At 32.0% G+C, this 6,857-nt stretch overlaps 1 long non-coding RNA gene across 3 annotated transcripts; it reads right to left on the bottom strand.

The window, feature by feature from the left end:
* Window positions 1-4,539: 4,539 nt before the first annotated feature.
* On the bottom strand, window positions 4,540-6,857 carry LOC145795180 (uncharacterized). Of its 3 annotated transcripts, XR_014335572.1 has the most exons (3): window positions 6,754-6,847; window positions 6,318-6,393; window positions 4,540-5,098 (listed from the first exon to the last, which is right to left on the bottom strand). It is a non-coding gene; the product is annotated as an uncharacterized LOC145795180 (long non-coding RNA). The 3 variants fall into 3 exon arrangements; XR_014335573.1 differs by lacking the exon at window positions 6,318-6,393 and having other exon boundaries at window positions 6,754-6,857; XR_014335571.1 differs by having other exon boundaries at window positions 4,540-6,393.

Below are 6,857 nucleotides of genomic sequence, written 5' to 3'. Positions count from 1 at the left end.
ATTTAAAAACAAATCAAAAATTAAATAAGTTTTCTGGATTAAGTTTTTTGAAAACTAAATTTTTTGATTTTGGTGTTTTTTTGTTTTTAGTGAATATTTTTAAAATTTTAAACAGTTTTTTTACTTTTTTAAATGCACCTTACTTAGGTAAATCTAAAAAGTAAAAAGTTTATAAAAAAAATATTTTAAAAAATTAATAAATATATAAAAATACAAAAAATGTACTGAATTCTTGTATTTGTTTTGTATTTTTGGTATTTAGTGAATTTTTAAAAGATTTTTTTTATAATTTTTTGGAAAAATTACTCATAAATCCCATTTTGGTAAATGTTGCTCTAGTTAGTCATGAGTGTTTTTTCTTAAACCATTTAGTCCTTTTTATTTTTGATATGATATATGTTTTTGGTATATTATATACGGAGTTTACATTTTTACCCCTATTGATTTCATTTTGCAGGTCTCTCAATCTCGCCAACAATGGCAGCCATCACAACCCTAATCTCTCTCTCTCTCTCTCTCCTCCTCTTCCTCAACGCTGAAACACACCCAGAACTATTGGTGGTGACGCCGTTAGGCTTCGAAAAGACAGTGAAGAGGCCTCTGTCGGTGACAATTCGTACTCTGAGCACACTGTGTCTCCGGTAGAATGATCGAACACCACCACCGTCAGGGGCAAAAGTCCTCCACTCAGAGGTCTCATCGATCGAGTGTGATTCTAACATCAGACTGCACTCCGAGCACACTATGTTGCCGGCAGAATGATCGAACACCACTACCGTCATTGGCAAAGGTCCTCCACTCGGAGGTCTCATCAATCGAGTGCTGATGTTCCTGGATAGATCTAAGATGGGATTTGATGCAGAGGATTGGAGATGTTGATGACGTTAATGATGGATTCGAGATGTTGATGATGTTGATGAATGCACTCCGAGCACACTGTGTCGGCAGCAGAATGATCGAACACCACTACCGTCATTGGCAAAGGTCCTCCACTCGGAGGTCTCATCGATCGAGTGCTGATGTTCCTGGACAAATCTAAGATGGGATTTGATGCAGAGGATTGGAGATGTTGATGATATTGATAATGCTGATGTAGTTGATGTTGTTTATGGTTGATGATGTTGATGATGTTTGTTGATGTTTGATGACGTTGATGATGTTGAAGATGTAGTTGATGTTTGATGATGTTGAAGATGTAGTTGGTATTAATGATGTTCACAATGTTGATGATGTTGTGATGTTTGATGATATTGTTGATGTTTGATGATGTTTGATGATGTTGAAGATGTAGTTGATGTTGATGATAAATCTAAAAAAGGCCTATAATAAGCTTCTTGGGCAATTCGGTAAATTACACCAACCCAAAATTACCCCATCAGTTACTGACCCAGACGCATAAATAAACGGGTACTAATATCTTTACACATAAAATAGGACCTATTAGTCCAACAAAAAAACGTCGGGACTAAATGGGTTAACATTTCCAAATTAGGGATTTAATGGTGCTTTTTCCTATTTTTTTTTACTTTTTAGGTGTATTTATGTTAGGTGTGTCTAAAAAGTAAAAAAATTGCTTAAAATATTTAAAAAAAATTAGTGAAAATAAAAAAATACAAAAAATAAGAAAGTATAATTTTTTGAAAAGTATTTTGTGAAAAAATAGAACCAAACAAGCTGATAAGAAAAATGTATTTAAGAATGAGTTTTTTAATTGTATGAGAAAATGCAAATATTTTTGTTTGTTACTTAAATTTTTCGTTTTACCCTTCCAAAGATGTAAATACCTATGCATTCACTCACAAGAATTGTTTGGTCTTCTCAAACTGGTACAAAGATTTTTTTGTTACGTTTGGTAGAGTTTTTTAAATATGATTTGAGAATAGAGTTGTATTTTGAGTTTGTGAGTTTTGAAATTATTATTTGAATGTAAAAAATTTGTTTGGTGAATGAGTTTTGAAAAGAGTTTTAAATTGATACAAAAACTTACAACCCATAACCAAACACAGAACTCAAAATTCTATTGAAGTTCATAAATTTTTTTAAAAAATTCAGAAAATATTTTTTATTAAATATATAAAAATTAACATGTGTCAATTGCAAAAAAAAAAAATATATATATATATATATATATTGCACTGTTTCAGTCAACGGGGCGGACGGTCGATGGGACGACCGGTTAGTCCAAATTTTCCCGCCTTCGGTTGCGCTTTCAAAAGTGACTGTGGAATTAATTTTTGAAAATCATAAACAAACGCTATGTTCAAATCAAGCTCTGGAACTAACGTTCCAAAGCTCCACCAAACAGAGCCTTTAACTTCCTTTTTCTTTTTCTTTTTTTAGTGCATGCCAAACACATTTTAGTACTTTTTAGTTTATTGACTTTTTAATAAAAAAATATAGCATTCTAAACATGGCATGAGTTACACAATTTTTATTTTATTTTATTTTTTGTTGTTATTAATATTTTGTCCTAAGTATTGTATAACAAATAGATATATAATAATTCAATTGGTAAAATTAAAATAAATGAATTTTCTAAAATTATAAAAAAATATACTTTCGGTCAAGTATAATTATATTAGCGATGAAATTCGTAATTATAATTTATCATACCATAGTTTTTTTTTTAGATGTTTCATCATACCATAGTTTGTCAAATGATAAAACAATCTTATCTTTTTTATCTCTCTTTTTCTCTCCCACTCATCTTCTATCTCTCTTTACTTTTAATGCAATGTGGCAAAAAGATTGAAATGAAATATTTAAATCAGAAATGATACATTCCTCTAATTTTGAAGCTCTAAATAGAGCTCTAATGACTTTGCAATGAAAAAAAAAAAAAAAAAACACAGCACAAGCATCACATCATTTTGGGACCCACACACCATTAGAGCTCCACAATTAGGGCTCCCAATCTTTTTTCTATTTAAATTTTTATATTTATTTTTGTGAGTACATTGGGAAAAATATTCTCATATTGGTAAATTTTGATTTGTCAATTGATAGAGTATAATAAATTTAAGTTGACAGTAAAATGTAAGAGTATTTTTAAATTTTATGAGATGATTGAGGTACTTAAGCCATGTTAGATTCATGTCAATCAACACAAATCACCTGAGCAATTTGTTTATGTAAGTATTTTTTAAATTGGTATTTTTTTCATAATAAAATGTACATATTTATGCATATTGAATAGTTTTGAAAAAATAGATTATATGTAATGTTCCGAGGGGGAGGCCATGGGCTCAACTCTCTTAGGGGAGTTGAACTAAGGGAGCAATCACTTGGTGCTTTGCAAATGGTGGAGAGGCTAACTCCTATAGATGCTAACTAATCTAACAACTAATTTTCGTCGATAAAAAAAAATATAATATTTTTTATAGTGTTGTAATTATGGCTGTAATTTCACTTTAATCTAGACAATTGTAAATATTTTAAATATATTTTTAAACAAAATTAAACAAAAATCAATTCAAAAAATTTTAAACAGATATTTGTTTATGTAAATATTTTTTGAATTGATATTCTTAAACAAAATCAACTGCAAATAAAAAAATATTACAGTGAAGTTATAAAAATATTAAAGAAAAAATTATTAGGTACTTTTGAAGTAATGCTCTACACTAATTGTCAATGAACACCTATCATGATATAACAAAATATTAAGAGTAAAAAATTAAAATAATAGTAGTGATATATAAACATAATATTAGTACAAAAAAATTATTAATAATGATTTGGTTGGATTTTGATCTATCACTTTATAATAAAGAGTCCAATAACATATTTTTTATTATACAAATGACACTATCACAAAATTTTAGGGTAAAATTTTGCATAAAAATTCAAAGTGAAAAAATATTTCTGACAAAAAAATAATTATAAGTAAAAAAACAAATAATGGCTAGTAGAGAGTAGAGGGACAAATGATACATAAAATATGAAATGAAAAAACAAAAAATGGCCATAAGTAAAAAAAGAAGAAAAAAGAGGTGTGCTTAGAGAATGAAAGGGTTTGTTTAAGTAATGCAAGAGACTAAATATTAATTAACCTCCAATTGTCTCATAATGATAGAGAAAAATTAATAAGTTGCATTATTGCATGAATGTAATATTTATAGGATAAGAATGGCGTGGTTGTATGATGGTTAGGGATGGCAATGGGGTGGGTAGAGTAGGTTTTACCCTTCCCATCCCCAATCTCTAATTTTTATTTTTTTTCCCCATTCCCTATCTCCAATGCCCAACGGAGACCAATTTTTTTTTACCACCCCTACCCCTACCCCTCAAGGGGATTGGTTTTTCCTGCCCCCATTTGCTTTGCTTTAGGTATATCTCCATAATATAAACAAATCAAAAGCGAAAATTAAGAATTAAAAAAAGTGAGTGAAAGAGACAAATTGATTAAGATTGTGTTTGGTTATAGATTTGAGGATTGATTAGATAGATTTTATACACATTTTTTTTTTCAAATATCTTCTCAAATTGATGAACCAAATACAATCTAAAAATAATAATTAAAAAAAAAAAAAAAACCAGTTAAAGGCTACTAAAAATTTCTCTTCTTTTCTAGCAAATTCACAGCAATCAAACGTAGGGACCCAACTAAAGTGCAAGTACCTAAGCTTTTCATTTGCTCACACAACAGAAAAAACAAAAGCAAACGTAAAGGAACAAACTACTGTAACTTTCTCTTCTTTTCTTGCAATTTCTAAGCAACCAAACAAAGCATAAATTAGGGTTTCAACTCTCACCTTGCAAATGACTCGACCCTCACCACCATCACTTGCCTCCTTCAAATCAAAACCTTGTTTTGACCTTTTGTTCTGGTACAACCACCTCTTTGGTTTGTTCTTCGACTTTGTCTTCCTCCAAAGAAACCAAGTATGATTCCACGACTAGCTTGACGAGCCACTTGTGGTCGAGGTGGGAGAGGTCGATGTCGTGCCTCTCGACGGCCGTGGTTCGGAACTTGAGCTCTGTCGCTTCTACCAAGTCCGCATATTTTAAGATTTCGATCACTTTTTCTTCGATTTTTTTGCTTGACCTTGACTTGGAGACAAGGGGATGGGTAATTCACTAATGGGTATTCACCAACCTAGCCCCGAAAAAATCGGAAAAAAACCAACCAATATTATATCTGACTCGTGAGGGAAAAATTTTGAAGAACTCTGCTCTAATAATAGCAGGGCGGGGCGTGTAACGCCCCAACTTCCGGGCCATTAAATAAGTACAATAATACAACACAAGTAGGATAGACAACCAAAATATTTTAATATACATATATAAGCAGAGTTAATATTATAGATAATTTGTTTACGGTCCATTACAGGATTACCAAAATATTGCCAAACCAAAAGTTAAAAGGAAAAAAAAAACAACTAGTCTAAGTCTTCAAATAAACTACAGCTTCAACACTTCATTTTATTTGCCTTCGAATTAACCTTCACCATTGTAAACTGCTTCATCACCTGGCATGACACGCCATAAGCTTGGAATACCCAGTAAAAACACACACACCTCCATATCTTTTATCAACCAATCAACCATACACAGAACAAATCGGGTAACATAAGTACAACATTACAATAAGGTTCTATGAATTAGTAGTTAGACTAGACATCTAGAATCTCCCAAAGAGATCCTTCTACCCAACCACAAGGATTGAACACTGGACTATTCAGAACTCTCCCTTTTGCTGATTTGCAGACCTTACCACCTATGCCCACCTTCCGGTTATTTATCGGTCAGTGATATTGATGGACCTCAAAAGGAACGACCAAACAAGTGGGCTCACTTACACCCAAATTGTGCCTAGGGCTCGCTTACACCCTGCACATACCATACCAAAGGGCTTGCTTACACCTTGAAACCACCGCATAGAGTCTGAATACATCTGTGTCAACCTAGGGGCTCGCTTAGACCGTTTGCGCAAGACTTAACTCATTTGGTATTAATCCCATCATAATTCATGTCATTCATATGTATAAATTATTCCAAAACACTAATCTGAATGTCAACCCGTTGCCAACCCCTTATCATTTCTTATTTATTAGATCTTTTGCTAAGCAAGTTAGTCACATGCGGTAATTCGTTAATATAAAAGAGCATAAGACAAACATAAGAGAGGAAATATAACCCATGATAAGCATACATAAGTATGGTAAAGCAAGCAAACAACACTAGGAATGTTTTGAAACACTTAGTAAAACACAATTTTCAGCACTATTCAGTTCCGTAAGGCTAACAATAATGCTTTGGTAAAAATACTTTCAGGTCAAATTAGGGGCTGAAATTGCACAGAAACAATAATCAACCTGTCTAGTTTCAATTCCAATTCTTAGAATTTGCACAGCACCTCCAGAAATTCATATACAAGCTCTGTTCGAAAACCTGTCCAAATTTGTCACCCGTTGGGAAAATTAGATTTCCTCTCAATCTACCCGATGATTTTCACCCAAATAAATTATGTTGGAAAGAGGACTCAGAATTATAAATTTTGACAAAAGAACCAACATGAGATGATTTTTCTAGAATTTTATAAAATTTCAAGAAGTGGACTATTTTTCAGAGACTCAGGACCAAATTTTTAAACAAAATATCCAAGCCCTAAAAACACACAATTAGGGGCTAATAAAATTATCACAAGCTCTAAACACACCAAATAGCCTACACTAAATTCAGATTTGAGAAATAAATAAATTTGATATTTCTTTTAAATTAGAGGAGACAAGAGAGAGATGTGGTTCTTACCTTCTTGAGTCACCTTTTCTTCCTTTTCTCTTTTTTTTTCCCCTCTACTTCCCCTAGTCACACTCTCCCTCTCTCACCCTCTCCCTGGGCTGCTGAAATGTGAG

Source organism: Camellia sinensis, chromosome 7 (assembly GCF_055761805.1).
Source record: "Camellia sinensis isolate YWXY chromosome 7, ASM5576180v1, whole genome shotgun sequence".
Classification (NCBI taxonomy): domain Eukaryota; kingdom Viridiplantae; phylum Streptophyta; class Magnoliopsida; order Ericales; family Theaceae; genus Camellia; species Camellia sinensis.
The sequence above is the reverse complement of the archived record's forward strand: the minus strand, read 5'-3'. Positions and strand labels throughout refer to the sequence as shown.